This window comes from Pelodiscus sinensis, chromosome 1 (assembly GCF_049634645.1).
Source record: "Pelodiscus sinensis isolate JC-2024 chromosome 1, ASM4963464v1, whole genome shotgun sequence".
Taxonomy (NCBI): domain Eukaryota; kingdom Metazoa; phylum Chordata; order Testudines; family Trionychidae; genus Pelodiscus; species Pelodiscus sinensis.
The window spans coordinates 250936000-250952091 of NC_134711.1; the positions used below are offsets into that span (position 1 = coordinate 250936000).

The window sequence follows — 16092 nt, forward strand, 5'->3', positions numbered from 1 at the left end:
GCATTGTACAAGGATGGTTGGAGTATTTTTAATCAAAACTTTGTCTGTAAATCAGTACAACTAATTTAAAAATAACCTAACAATTATATTGAGATGTCTGATTAATGTCTGAATGCAAATAAAGAACTGATTAGCAAGACAAATTAAATACTATCATCTCAAATTAAATATAACTGTCTATTTAAGTAGCTAGAGCCCCAATCGAGTAACAGGAAAGAGATAAATCAAATCTGTCTGTCATTACAAATTGACTAACTGATCAGTGAATATAGGAGACGGCGCTTGTTCTAATTTTTATTAAGTACACCTTACTAGTGAACAAAATTATCAACTTGTTAAACAACAGTAATACTGAGATTTTCCTCTGAGATTTAAACTGAGACACAAGATTCTAGGCTCTGCCTCTAGGAAAAGAAGCACAGAACTCATAACTTGAAGGAGCAGAGATGCTACAGAGGCTTTAAGCCAAATTGCATTCTCCAAAACCTGAGCTACTCCTGGCACACTTCAAAGATTCCCATAAGACCCGCTAAGGGTATGTCTACACTATAGCGCTAATTCAAACTAACTTAGTTAGAATTAGTTAATTCGAACTAAGCTAATTCGAATTAGCGCATCTCGACTTAAAAACTAGTTCGAATTAGCATTTTTCTAATTCGAACTAGTGCGTCCACACTGATTGGATGCTGGGGAGCACTGAAACTGGTTCTGGCAGGGCATCAGGTCAGTAGTTGCTTTGTGTGGCGGCTATCTGAGGCTCGTGCTTAAAGGGACCCCCCTGGACAGCCGGTTCTCAGCTTTTGGGCTTGCTTGCCTACCTCGCCGAGGGACAGCAAAGCGTTTTTGTCTGCGCCCATCTGTGTCGGTGCTTCCTTTCAGGACCGCCGCCGCAGGTGACAACATGGAGCCAGAGCTTACCCTTCACTTTCTGGTGCATTTTCTGGACTTGCTGCTGCAAGCCTGCCACCAATGGCTGGAGGCTGCCTGGCACCTGGTGCACGTCAGCCCCCTGCCTCTCTGCCTGGCCACCCTGGGGGCCCTGGAGCCGCTGCGGCGGCGCCCGGGCGCCGGCGTGCCCCACCACATCTGGCGTATGGACACCAGCAGCGACTGGTGGGACTGCATCATCCTGGAGCGCTGGGGAGACCAACAGTGGACCCAGAACTTCAGGATAAAGAGGGACACCTTCCTGGAGCTCTGTGAGTGGCTCACCCCTGCTCTGCGGCGACAGGACACTCGCATGAGGCCCGCCATCCCCCTCCAGAAGCGTGTGGCCATCACCCTCTGGATGCTCTCCACGCCGGACAGCTACCGATCCATCTGGAACCAGTTCGGCGTGGGGAGATCCACCGTCGGAGCAGTGCTCATGCAGGTACGGCACTCGCCGGCCACTGGGCCAGGGGCGAGAGGGGCTGCAAGGAGGGGATGGGCCACCACAGGGAAAACGGGGGGATGGGAGGGAGGAGGCGAAAGTGCCCAGCCTCGGAGGGGCTGGTTTGTCCCGGCCGTACTACACACCGCCCGGAGGGGTTGCTTCCAGGAGTGGGGCGCGGGGCACTGCCAGGGCACGAACACTCCCAGCCACCCGGGCGCCCCACTGATTCGCGCTTTGCTGTGTCTCTCCGCAGGTGGTCAAGGCCATCAACCGGGTGCTGCTCCGCAGGGTGGTCCGCCTCGCCGACCTGGACGCTGTCATCTGGGGATTCAGCGCCCTCGGCTTCCCCAACTGTGGGGGGGCCATCGACGGGACGCACATCCCCATCCGTGCCCCGGAACACCAGGCCTCCCAGTACGTAAACCGAAAGGGATACTTCTCCGTCCTCCTGCAGGCCCTGTGTGACCACCGGGGACAGTTCACAGACATTAATGTGGGCTGGTCCGGCAATTCGAACTAGTTAATTCGAACTAGGCGTTGGTCCTCGTAGAATGAGGTTTACCTAGTTCGAACTAAGCGCTCCGTTAGTTCGAATTAAGTTCGAACTAGCGGATCGCTAGTGTAGCGCCTATCAAAGTTAATTCGAACTAACGTCCATTAGTTTGAACTCACTTTCATAGGCGCTGCACTAGCGCTCCATTAGTTCGAATTTAATTCAAACTAACGGAGCGCTTAGTTCGAACTAGGTAATCCTCATTCCACAAGGATTAAGCCTAGTTCGAACTTACTAGTTTGAATTAAGGGCTGTGTAGACCCTTAATTCGAACTAGTGGGAGGCTAGCCCTCCCCAGGTTTCCCTGGTGGCCACTCTGGCCAACACCAGGGAAACTCGTATGCCCCCCTCCCAGCCCCGGACCCCTTAAAGGGGCCCGGGCTGGCTACAATGCCCGTGCAGGTGCAAGCCTGCCAGCACCCAGCCAGCAGACCCTGCACCTGGCATGGCTCGAGCCACCCACCCGATGCCCCCCAGCCCTCCCCCTCTTCCCGGGACCAGGCTGGCGGCTCCCGGGAGCTTGCTCGGTACCGCAAGAGGCGGGCACCCGCCTGGGCTAGTGCGGACATCGTGGACCTCGTCCACAATCTCCGCACTAGGCAAAGGAAAGTGTCCGGCTAGGGCAGGAGAGCTGCCAGCCTGGCCACCCAGAAGCAGGTGTGCATGAAAATCAAGGGGGTCCACTGAGATCCCCGACCCTGAGCCCTGAGCTTACAATGGCCGTCCTGGGTCAGACCAAAGGTCCATCTATCCCAGTAGCCTGTCTGCCGACAGCGGCCACCCCTAGGGACCCTGGAGGGGATGGACCAAAGACAGTGACCAAGCCATTTCTCTCGTGCCATCCCTCTCCAGCCTTCCACAAACCCTGGGCAGGGACACCACTCCTACCTCCTGGCTAATACCATTCCATGGACCCAGCCTCCATGACTTGATCTCACTTCCCTTTAAACTCTGTTCCAGTTCTAGCCTTCACAGCCTCCTGCAGCAAGGAGTTCCACAGCTTGACTCTTTGCTTTGTGAAGAACAACTTTCCGTTACTAGTTTGAAGCCTGCTACCCATTCCTTTCCTTTGGTGTCCTCTAGTCCTTCTTTAAGGGAACAAATGAAGAACTTTTCTGTATGCACCCTTTCCACCCAACTCCTGCTTTTAGAGACCTCTATCCTGTCCCCTCTCCGTCTCCTCTTTTCTAAGCTGAAAAGTCCCAGTTTCTTTAGCCTCTCTTCATATGGGACCTGTTCCCAACCCCTGATCATTTTAGTTGCCCTCCCCTCTCCCAGCCTCTCTCTTCCCCTCTCCCACTTCCTTTTCCCAGTCTCCCCCAGTTTTGTTCAATAAAGACAGATTCCATTTTTGAACACAACTGTCCTTTATTTTGTACATCAAGAAAAGGGGCTAGGGAAGGGTAAGTGGAAGGAGGTGAGGGAGGAATGGGGCACGAGCCCCCGATGGGGAGGACTTGGCTGGCTCTGCGGGCTTCTGAGGGTGGAAGCTCTCCTGCAGCCCCCAATTGCCCCCTCTCCCCAGATGGCAGCCTGCGGCAAGTGCAGCCGGGCTGATGGCCGAGTGGTGTGATGTGCCCAGTGTGGGTACTCCGGGCACTCCAAGCCAGGACTGCTTTGCAAGCGGGGCACACCTGAGAACTGTCTGTCCGGGGTGGGGGTCGGGACCCTTTAAGCGCAGCCCTCGGCTAGCCTGAGACAACATCTCCGCGCTCTAAGTCCTAACTAGACGCATTAGTTTGAATTAGCTTAGTTCGAATTAACTAATTTGAACTAAGTTAGTTCGAATTAGCGCTGTAGTGTAGACGTACCCAGAGTTACTTACAGCACTGGTCTTGGGCTGCCAGACGAGTCTCAGCATTGTCTGGAATCTCTGCAGCATGCTGAGGTCCCACCCCAATCTGCCTCCTCCAGCACCACCCTCTGCTGTGGCTTGTGAAGGGGTCCTGAGTAGGCAGCCATAACTTATATCCATCTTCTGCAGTGCTTATGCTCAGAAAATCCTCCACTGCCCATTACAGGGCTTGTATAGACACTTTACACAACCCTCGTCCTCTTATCTGGCATAGAGAGGAAGAGCAGAGGTGAAAATATCACTCCAGGCTCCCACTCCAGGCCAATAACACACACCTTTACAAATCTCTCTCTTTCCCTGACACTCACATCATCTGTGAGGCAATGCCTTTCACATTTCATTTATTACTGCCACATTTCCAGAGTGAACAGCACTTCTGCCCTTGCTGCGATCTGCATATATTATCTCTCTACAAATGGGGATCCATGGATCTCTATCTGTTGATTGTGGATTGAAGTCTCCCTGCGGTTCACTGTGATTATCACAGCAAGTCAGACCTTAGTTCAGCACCTGTAGTGTGTGCTCTCTCTCAGGGACATTGATAGTGTTACCAATAATTAGCCAGGTTTCATAAAGCACTTTTACTTTAGAGCAAAAGCATTACAGAGAAAATATATCACAAAACATTAGACAATCTAGGATGCATGCTGAGCTTAATAGATGACACAAATCATTTATGTGGAAACCCAGTTTCCAATCTCTCAAAGCTTTCCAGCGGTATGTGATCCTCTTGGTTAGAATCTCTTTTCACTTTCTAGATCCAAATGAGGTTCCAAATAGTTAATGTTGAGGAATAGGAAGGGAAAGGTCACATCCTTTAGAATAATTCCTATTAAAATTCCTGGAAGCAGAAAAACTGAAGTGAGTCTAAAGTACCCATGATACCCCTCTGGGCAATGGCTGAGAAGTTTACTTGAGAGAGATGAGCAAGGTACAGGGTACTGCTTTGTCACAAAATGACTGTGATATACACCAGGGTACAATCCAGACTAATGAGCAGCTTTGTAACCCCTAGCCTGGAATCATGAGTGCCTAGAAAGCCTTGCTGATGTGTCTCACCCTAGGTTGCTCACAAACGGTTTTCTAGCATGCAAGCCGCACTCTGAAGTTACATCTACACAGCAGGGCTAAAGTCAAATTAAGCTACACAACTTCAGCTGTATCAATTGAATAGCTGAAGTTGAAATAGCTTAATTCGTCTTCTGGCTCTGTCTACACAGCTGGAAATCAAAGAAAGAACACTCTTCCTTCAATTTCCTTTACTTCTCATGAAATGGCGGTTACCATGAGCTGAAGTAAGAAGTCCTCCAGCTCGACATTATTTCAAAATAAAGGCTTGTAGTATAGACATACCCTGAGTGTTTATGCGTAGCTACAGCCTCCCAGTCACACTCTAGTTATGCTCTGGCTTTCACCAGCTTTGATTGTGTTGCAGGGTTGACCCAACATATACCCAGTCTTAGATTTCCTCCTATAAATGTTTGCTGTACTGTCCAACTCTCTTGTGAATAGAAGTTACATTAGGTCCATTATTTCTTTGAAAGGAATAATATGCACACAACTTGCCACCCCAAATGGAGTTACACATGCACTTCACTTTCAACACACTGGATTAGATAAAATAGTAAAACCAGTTTAGTAACTACAAAAACATAGATTTTAAGTGAATACAAATAATGAGGCCTCAAAGGCCAGAAATGGTTACAAGAAAAATAAAAAGAAGATGATTGCTAATACCTAACAAACTATATCATACTCAAGCAGTTTCTCACTATACTCCGTCAAGAGTCTTATTGGCCATATCCCAATAGGTCAGGACCCCTTTACAGAGTCCAATAGAGGCTTCCTTTGTGCTTCAGATACAGTGAATATGATGGGCAGTGGGCATATCTCTTTGGTTTTTGTCTCCCCTATTTTATAATTTCAGTTCCACTCTTGAAAAACATTTCCAGATGGGCACCAAGAGACAAAAAGGCTATGAAGAAGGCTGTTCCCTGTTGTTTTTATTTCACCTGCTTGTGCTCCATTTGCTTTCTGTCTTGCTTGATGACCCTGTTTACCACTTAAATGCAAATTAAACGGAGTACGCATTCCTTTGTTTAGAACAGACCAATTTGCCAACTTTAGTTTAGAATATATGCTAGTAACACTATACAAGTGAGTCTTATAACTTCACATACAATGTTGCCACACATAATGTAACAGGACAACAATGACCAGCACAATATAAGTTTTCAAATGATACCTCAGAAGGTATACTTTTAGAAAGATTATTACAATAGTGTGTAAGGTGTGAATACAGGGATGAATTCTGTCACAATGACCCCTCAGTATTCTCCTATGCTTTTTTTTTCCTGTTGGCGGGGAGAGGGTGGGTATTTCCACTGGGGAAATGACACAGGAACTGTTTTTAACAGGGATGTCAATATGTAGTAGATTATATGATTAACCACTAAGCCTGGGCTTATCAGTTAATCTTGTCGACTATGCACGTTTCTTCCCTTCCCTTGATGCCCCTTAAAAGCTGGTTCCCCCCTCACCAGCTCCATGGTGCCACCTGCTTCACCCCCCGCACTGCTGTCTCTATCAGAGGTAGCCGTGGGGGGAGGGCAGGAGGCTGCAGTGAAGCGGCCCCTGTCCGCGGAGGATCCAAGCTCACCATGGAGAGAGGCTGCACTGCCTCCCACAAAGCAGTCACTGTCTGTGGCAAACCTGGGTCCTCTGTGAACAGGGGTTGGTACCTGACAGCTGCCCCTGTCCACAGGGTGTCTGAGCTCTGTCCACTGGGGGGGCCCACAGACAGAAGCTTTCACAGAACAGGAGTGAGTGCTTAGAAACTTCTGTCCAGTATGACAGAGAGAAAATCAGAAAGCTAACAAGGCCCTTAAGACCAACTGTTGCTAAAACACGAGGCAACTTCATTAACCATGAATGTCTGACCAAGTTTGACATGAGCAGAAAGCCCATCAATTTTCACTAGGATTTTGTGCACCCAGAGAAAGAGAATACAGGGCCAGAGGAACTCAAGGATGAATAACTAAACATCAACCCCATTCTTCTCTTTCCAATGGACCCCCTTCATGCAAACCTTCCCTCAGGACACACAGGCTCAATGTTCTTGCATGTCAGAGTATTGTCTACTTCAAGAAATCAAAAGTAATGAGTTGGAGCTCCCAAAGTCATGAGATTTTTTTTAAAAGACTATATTTTGGGGATTTAGCTCACTCTACTGATTTTTGAACTTCCTCTGCCTGTCTCCTGCATGTGACAATTAGTGTCGGCAACTCTCCCACATGTAGCGGGTAAGATAATTTTTGGCCCCTGCTTCAGTTCTCATTCAACATCTCCCTATCTCCTAACCATGCTACTGGGTTTCTAGACATTGATCAAAGAACAGGAAGGATATTTTGTAATTGTGAGTGAACCTCAAAAGGTTCAAAGGTTTTAGTTTTATTTGGACAAAGCAGACATCAGAAAATGTGGGTTCCTGATCCACACTTATTTGAACGTTAGGGCCTAAGCATATTAGTATGAGATTTTAGAGTTATCTTCACAGTATAGAAGTCAAGAAAGGAGGAAGGACACTTTCACCTTCATTTTAAATAACAAACCCAAGCAGTTTTTCTGAAAAATAGAAGGGACACAGATGTGAGGAAATGAGCAGAATTCTGCAATCAAGTCTGATGAAAAGCAATAAACTGACCAGTAAAGGAAGGGGGATGAGTTGTGGCTTCACAGTACACGGCTCTAAAGAGCAGGAGCACCCAGCAATGAATGCTTGCCAGTATATCGAGACAGAAGACTTGATTATTCAAAACAGTCAATAAGAAGAAAAAAAGGCCCAAGCTGATATAGGACAAGACTTTTCTCAATAATTTATTACAAAACATTTTGATCATCTTACAAATACACATTACAGAATATAGATAGATGTACCTATCATCAACTCTGTTTTTCACAGAAATCTGTGATCTTGTTTTTCACCTGTGGGTACCTGGCTTGTCAGTGTCAGCAGTAGGTGCCTTTTGTTCTTGTGGAAGTTGCTTTCTTGGCAGGTTTCCAGTTTTAGCTCACTTTTGTTTATGAGATTTTGGCTCCTTTTGTAGATTTTAACATTAGGCAAGGTATTTCTTTCCCAACATCCACATTTATCCCAAGCTGCTCAAAGAAAGGGAACAATAATCAGATTTTCAATTTTGTATGCATGTTAAACGCAAGAGAAGCAGACATCAACCTTTTTCTATATGAAAGATGTACAGTAAAACCTGTGTTATCCAGCATGCCCAGGGATTAGGGCATGCCGGTACCCTAAAAATTCTGATTATCTGAGGGGGGGGGGAGCCGTGCAGGGCCTACGGGGGGAGAGGAGGGACACGGGAGCCATGCAAGGGCTAGGATGTGGCCTGCTGGGGGGGCCATGAGCCGCAGGGGAGGGGGGCAGGATGTAGCCTGGTGAGGGGGGATAGAAGCCAGGGGATGGGAGGCAGAGATGGTGGAGGTGGCCTGCCAGGGAGAGAAGCAGGAGCTGCAGGGGGGCTCGCCTGCTGGAGGTGCCAAGAGCTGCGGGGAGAGCCAAGATGCTTGCTGCTTGCTTCCGGCTGCCGTTCGCCCCTCTCCCAGGTATTTGCTGCACGCTTATCTGAGGATCAGCCCGGCACTTAAAGGGCCAGTTTCCTTTTGTTTGTTTGTTTTATTTTGCTTTTCCCGGCATGAGAAATTTGCTGGTTTCTACAGTTTTCCAGATGCTTAAATTCTGGACAGTGCAGGTTTTCCTGTATCTTGAATAACATGATCATAATGGTAACTACGGTCTGATTGTTGTATCAACAAGCTTGTCCTCACAAACACAGAACACTAGAACTGGAAGTGACTTTGAGAGATCATCAAGTCCAGTCCCCTGCCCTCACGGCAGGACCAAACACCATCTAGATCATCCTTGACAGATGCTTGTTTAACCTGCTCTTAAATATCTCCAGTGACAGAGATTCCACAACCTCATTAGGCAATTTATTCCAGTGCTTACCCATCCTGACAGGACATTTTTCCTAGGTGCTAGAGAAGAAACAGGCATTCCAGGAGCGGATGGGGAAAAAAGAACTGCTTTATTGCCCACGCACGTTTACCTCGGACATTCAACATAACGTTCCAGTGGCAACAATTTGGCAACAATTACACCCTTTTATCTATTTTAGTATGTTAACTCTTACGTTTATCACTACTTTCCCTAAAACTTAATTAAGAATGTTAACTCCCATACAATGAAATTAACAGGTAGGTGATGAATATTATTATATCTGCCCCTAATTACTATTTACAAAATGTCTAATTAAATAAACATTTTTGTACACTACAAACTTTCCCGATCAATAGGTTACAGAGATTACAAGAACTGTAACCCTGAAAATATCTTATACAGCGCCAGTGAGGGTAAGTAAAAGACACAACAAAGAAGAGTAAAATCTATTCTGTGTTTTTGTGTGAACTTTTCATGTTATAAAAATTGTATGTATGTGTTTGGTTGATACTTACTTCTCATAGGAAGTAAAAGGGCAAATAGTGCACATATTCAATTACACTAATAATATGAGACTGTTCCTCTAACAATTCTCAGTCAATAGTGTCACATGAAAGACAAATCATACAAAGTTTCTTACATTGCATTTAGTGGAGCTCCCATTTGTTTTACTTACTCATCCATGTAAGCATGCACATTCGAGAGAGCCTTATGCAACTTGGATATTGCCTGGGTTTGTCAGCAAATAATTCCTCCTGTTGATTATATCTGGGAGGAAGCCGGTAAAGCCCATATTAAAATTAGTTTTGTTACTGAACTATTTTAGTTTGACAGTTGTATTAAGGACTTCATTCTTTGAATATTCTCAAATAGACAGAATCTAAAACCAACTATGATTTTTATGTGCATAATAGGTGATGTAGGTGAGAGGGGGATATAACAGCTTTCAAGTATCTAAAAGTATGTTACAAGGAGGAGGGAGAAAAATTGTTCTCCTTATCCTCTGATGGTAGGACAAGAAGCAATAGGCTTAAATTGCAGCAAGGATGGTTTAAATTGGACATTAGTGTTGGAATATGTGAAAATTAATAGGGGTCTGGGATGGCTGTACACTGGTGGTTAAGGAGTTCAAGCACAGAGTCTTGGGCATGTTTTTTCCCTTTGTTACTACAGTCTGGAAAGACAGATTAAGAATCCAGCCAAAACAGGTTTTATTCTTGCTGAAGTATAAACATGCTCCTTCCTTTCGTTATTGTAGCCTAGAAAAATAGATAATTATGCATAGAATCATAGAATACTAGGACTGGAAGGGACCTCAAGAGGTCATCAAGTCCAGTCCCCTGCCCTCATGCCAAGACCAAATACTGTCTAGACCATCCCTGATAGACATTTATCTAACATACTCTTAAATATCTCCACAGATGGGGATTCCACAACCTTCCTGGGCAATTTATTCCAATGTTTGACTACCCTGACAGTTAGGAACTTTTTCCTAATGTCCAACCTAAACCTCCCATGATACAATTTAAGCCAATTGCTTCTTGTTCTATCGTCAGAGGCCAAGATGAACAAGTTTTCTCCCTCCTCCTTATGACACCCTTTTAGATACAGGCAGTCCCCGACTTACGCGGATCCGACTTACGTCAGATCCGCAGTTACGAACGGGGCTGCCCCAGAGTACACGGACTGCGGGACCTCGCGGTCCTGCCGCCCGTGTACTCTGGGGCTTTGTTCTGCGTCTCCCTGGTCTGCAGACCAGGAAGACGCAGAGCAAAGCCGCGGAGGGGCTCGGGCAGCGGGGCAGCCCCGCTGCCCTCCCCCTCCCTCCCCCCCCGCGCGGCTTTGCAAAGCCGCGGGGAAGCCGCGTTGGGGACCACTGCTCTAAGCACACAATTACTTTACCAAACAACAGTTAATAGAATTAGAATCAATGTTATATCAAATGTTTATTGAGAAGAAACAGAGTTAATATATTTTGACCAAAGTATTCTCTGTAAACAACAATAAAATACAGGTTTGAGGGAGGGAAAAGTTAGATAAATATGGTTCTGAACGGTCTGGTTTTGAGACCATTTTCATATTGGTCAAAACTAATTAGCCAAAACACTGATATCTTGTAACAATAATACCCTACCGTATGATCTGGTAAATATTACTTTTTTTTTATTCAGAAGACATTGGATTTTTGTACTTTTGTCTCACACTATAGAGTGGGTATCAAGCTTTCCTCATGTATCTGTCATATATACTTGTGTTTAAGACATTGAAATTTTGTTTTTGACTGTTCATATTTATTAACAGAGGGTTTTTTTTTTTTTTAATTAAAGCATATGCTAAGTCAAAGCAGCAACTTTATATTGTGAAGTAGTTCAGGCTAGGAAAACAACCTATCAAATATAGAAGATGCAAAGGTAACTCATCAAAAAAGAAAACAAAAAGGTTTGTGATTTTTCTGCTATATGTTTACAGTGTTGTAATTTGTAAACAAACAAGTAATTTTTAAGCAACATTTATTAATAAAATATGCTACAGTAAAACCAAAGATCCAGGTTCCTTCATACGCTGGGATTTCCACAGTGCTTACTCTATAAGGAATGTATTCTGTACTGTAAAATTGCTTGACTGACACCTCTCTCTCAACTGGCTGATACATCATTATCCGATGTATCTAGGACATGCTGGAAAATCAACATTTCCCTCACTGACAGGTCAATTTCATCAGTGCTTTTTCAGACATTTTCAGCATCCTAAACTCACCAGTCTGTCATTTTCAGACTGTACAGTGGATCACAAAACTGTGTAGATTTCTAAATATGTCCACACAGCAACTTCTAATTTTAACAGAAATAGTGTACTATCAAAGACCATTCTTCATACTGCCCTGATTTTTTTATCCAATAGGAACTTTCAGACTAAAAATAAAATTACACATGCTAGTGATATATACCATTCCTAAGGCACTCAAAAATGCTCATTTTTCAAGAATTGGTTCAGAAAAGTTAATTCTCTATTCCACATCTCTGAAGAGAATCAAGGCTTCCATTCTCCCCCACTAAGCCACACCTACTACTGCATTTCCTTTTGAGTGTAATGAATATAATCACACAGCAGAGGTGTCTAGAAACATCAGGTTTTACTCTCCAATGCCTTATTTGTTCAGCCACTGCAGAGATGTCAGAGACTATACCTAGTGCTCACAAAGGGACAGGTGTGACTAGAAGGGGCACAGTCTAGAAAATAAAACTGTCAGAAGCTTTTTTCTTGTCATTCCCTGGAGATACGTCAGTGGCAGCTCAACAGATTAGAAAACATTTGGATCCTACATTATATTCAGGGGGACAACTTCATCCCACATATTAATATGACTGACTTCATTAGCGTGACACCAAGGATGAATTTTGCTCACAGTGTCCATCCAGAAGCTGTTAGCTAAACCTATTTTTAATACTGGACTTTCTGCTTAACTACTCAAAAAACTAGGTGGAAGGGGATCTTTTAATTCATTAAATTTCTGTTTTTTATTAATGGCTATGAAATCATCTGCCTTCCTACTCATGTGAATTCAAATATGAAGAGAGAAAATATTGACAATAGCCTCCCATTGAAGATATGTTATGGGTCTTCATGCCTGCATTTTGGGAACTGGGATTGTTTGAATTTCCATAGAAGAAAAATGCTCAGATGTATATATTAAGCTCAAAAAGAATACTAGTGCCCACAAACCATATACTTCTTGGAGTGACATCATCGTTTCATTTTTTTATAGAGGACATTGCCTCTTTTAAAGGCAAAGAACATGCTGCTGCTAAATAAACAAGTTATATATAGCCTTTCCTTGAAACACTGTGTGAAGAATGAACTTAAAAAACCCAAATAGTCCTGAAGCACCTTAGGGTATGTCTACACTACCCTCCTAGTTCGAACTAGGAGGGTAATGTATGCATACCGCACTTGCTAATGAAGCCCGGGATTTGAATTTCCCAGGCTTCATTAGCATAAGCGGGGAGCCGCCATTTTTAAATCCCCGCTGCTTCGAACCCCGTGCAGCGCGGCTACACGGGGCTCGAACTAGGTAGTTCGGACTAGGATGCCTATTCCGAACTACTGGTACACCTCGTTTCAGATCTTTGAAATTAGATCTGAGTTTTAGATCTTTGAAATTAAAATAATGATTCAGAAATTTTAGTAATTCACATCAATTAATAGGAAGCCCAAAATGTCTATTTTTCCAAATTGGTGAGTGTACAAAAATACACAAGGAAAACATACCATCGAGTGCACTTTGTTCATTTATGAGAACTGCAGTTTATTTTTATTATCGGTCAGACTATGATTTAGTCACTTTCAAAAGCCTCTGTGACTTCAGCCAGTGCAATCTGATAGCTTTCTTTGATAGGATATCAAGTCTTGTGGATAAGGGAGAACTGGTGGACATGATATACCTTGACTTTAGTAAAGCATCTGACATGGTCTCACATAACCTTCTTATCAATAAATTAGGGAAAAACAACCTAGATTAGGCTATTATAAAGGTGCATAACTGTCTGGATAACTGTTCTCAGAAAGTAGTTATTAACAGTTTACAATCATGCTAGAAGGGCATAACAAGTGGGGTTCCGCAAGAGTCTGTTTTGGGACTGGTTCTGTTCAAAATCTTCATCAACAATTTAGATGATGGTATAGAGAGTAAAATTATCAAGTTTGTAGATGATACCAAGTTGGGAGGAGCGGCAAGTGATTTGGATTATATGGTCAAAATTCAAAATGATCTCGACAAACTGAAGAAATGGTCTGAGGTAAATAGGATGAAGTTTAATAAGGATAAATGCAAAGTGCTCCACTTAGGAAGGAACAATCAGTTTCAAACATACAGAATGGGAAGTGATTGGCTTGGAAGGAGTACTGCTGAGCCAGATTTAGGGGTTATAGTTGACCACAAGTTAAACATGAGTCAATAGTGTGACACTGTTGCAAAAAGGCAAGATGATTCTGGGATGCATTAACAGGAGTGTTGTGAGCAAGACATGAGGAGTTATTCTTCTGCTCTACTCTGTGCTGATTAGGCCTCATTTGGAGTATTGTGTCCAATCTGGGCACCATATTTTAAGAAAGATCTGGAGAAACTGGAGACGGTCCAGAGAAGAGTAACACAAATTATTAAAAGTCTAGAACACATGACCTATGAGGGAAGACTGGAAGTATTGGGCTTGTTTAGTTTGGAAAAGAGAAGACTGAGAGGGAACATGATAGTGGTTTTCAAGTATCTAAAAGGATGTTACAAGGAGAATGGAGAAAAATTGTTCTCCTTGGCTTCTGATGGTAGGACAAGAAGCAACAGGCTTAAATTGCAGCAAATGAGGTTTAGGTTGGACACTAGGAAAAAAGTCCTAACTAGCAGGGTGGTTAAATAATAGAATAAATTGCCTAGGGAGGTTGTGGAATCTCCATCACAGAAGATATTTAAGAGCAGGTCAGGGATAATCTAGACAGTGCTGGGTCCTGCTGTGAGAGCAGGGGAATGGACTTGATGACCTCTCAAAATCCCTTCCAGTACCAGGATTCTGTGATTCTACCTGGGAGCAACAGGGTGAACTGCCACCCGTGGAGGCAGGGAGTGTTGTGACTCCCAGCCAGTAGGAACCTGCCCCAGCTCCTGGCCACCTGAGGCAGATCCCGCACTGTTCTCTGTGGCATGGAGGAACCTAGTTCCTCCCAACCACAGTGGGTGGCCAGGGGACCCTCAGAGCTCCTGGCTGCTGCAGGCAGCAAGGGAACCTCCCAGAGCTGAGAACAGCCAGTGGAAGGGAACCCTGGAGCTCCAAGCCCAGGCTCCCCATTTTGTCATGGATATTTTTAGTAAAAGACAGGGTTAAGTCACAGACTACATAGTAATTACACTCCCTAATGCAATCAGTCTGATCACGGGACCCAAGAGTGTCATACAACCACTACCCAAGCAATATTACGAAATATTATGAAAGCAAACAAGCCCTGAAAATCATTCAAATACCACGAGAACCAGCCTTCAATAATTAGACTAATCTTCAAATTAGATGAATGTGATGCTGGACAGGTCTGTCTTTAGTTAATGTGTAGTCTTGTTACAGTGTAACATGGAGGGAATTTCACTAGAAAATATGAACCAATCTCTAGCTGTTTGCATTCAAATCTAATATTCACAACACAAGAAGTAGCCCTTCCCACTGCGACCTAACTGTTCATACCTTGAGGCACAATATCTCCAACTGAGAACCACCAACTGAGCTGATAGTTTTCCTAGATACAAACAAGCATAATTTGTTCTGAGATTCACTGTGGAGACAGTATTTCACTACACCAGGTACATCACATCACTGTGTTAGTTGACATTGGATAAGGACAGAAGACAGGGAGAGAGAAAAAAATATGCATGCTAATTATAGGGTGGTATAAAGATTTTATTAGCATGACTTTGGGATGGGCACATTGCATATAAGCACTGAAACCACCAATCAATTATGATGTTTGTGACAGATATTACAATCTTATGCAGTATCATTAGGACCTTATATTATGTGTATGCATTTCTGTGGGCCAAGGACTTTATAAAGTGCCAAAGGGGAGGGTTAACGCAACTCCTCCAGGAATAAAAATCAGTGAAGGTAATTTAAGGCGCGTCACTGAGACTAACCAGTCCTAGAGAGGGACCACATTCCCATAGAGCTATTTGCAAACACGAGTTCAAGGTGATTTTTCCCAAGGATTATGAGATAAGGAAAGGTCTTTTTGGTACAAAAGGATGAGCTTGAGGTGATGCAAAGTCACCTTCCTGATCCAGTAAACAGACCTTCTGCCAAGGGAACACCCCGACCCTTGCAGAAAGGTTGGGAACATTAGTAGAGCCCCAGGACACTGAGGGATATCATGTTTAGTGTGTGATTACATTTGTTGATTGTTTTTATTACGTTCTTTCTATAATGCTTTTACTTTAAGAATGTGCTTGGTTAGAAAGCCCTATGTGGTCACTTTTAACTGTGAGGAACACATTATTCACAGCATAGCAAAGCACAATGGTGTTGATCTTTAAATAGACTGGCTTGCTGAGGACATCACAGTGAAAGTTAGGAAGTCAGGGTATGTCTACACTAAAGCACTAATTCGAACTAACTTAATTCGAATTAGTTAATTCGAACTAAGCTCATTCGAACTAGTGCATCTACACCTAAAAACTAGTTCGAATTAGCGTTTTGCTAATTCGAACTAGTATGTCCACATTGAGTGGACCCTGAACCAAGGTTAAGGATGGCCGGAAGCAG

General features: G+C 44.1%; 1 long non-coding RNA gene across 1 annotated transcript in view; it reads right to left on the minus strand.

Annotated features, from left to right (window-relative positions):
* Nucleotides 1-7744: 7744 nt before the first annotated feature.
* Nucleotides 7745-16092, minus strand: part of LOC142826450 (uncharacterized) — a 132284-nt gene continuing 123936 nt past the window's right edge. Inside the window, exon 3 of the long non-coding RNA XR_012900571.1 lies at nucleotides 7745-7941. This is a non-coding gene — a long non-coding RNA (uncharacterized LOC142826450). The remainder of the gene's footprint in view (nucleotides 7942-16092) is intronic.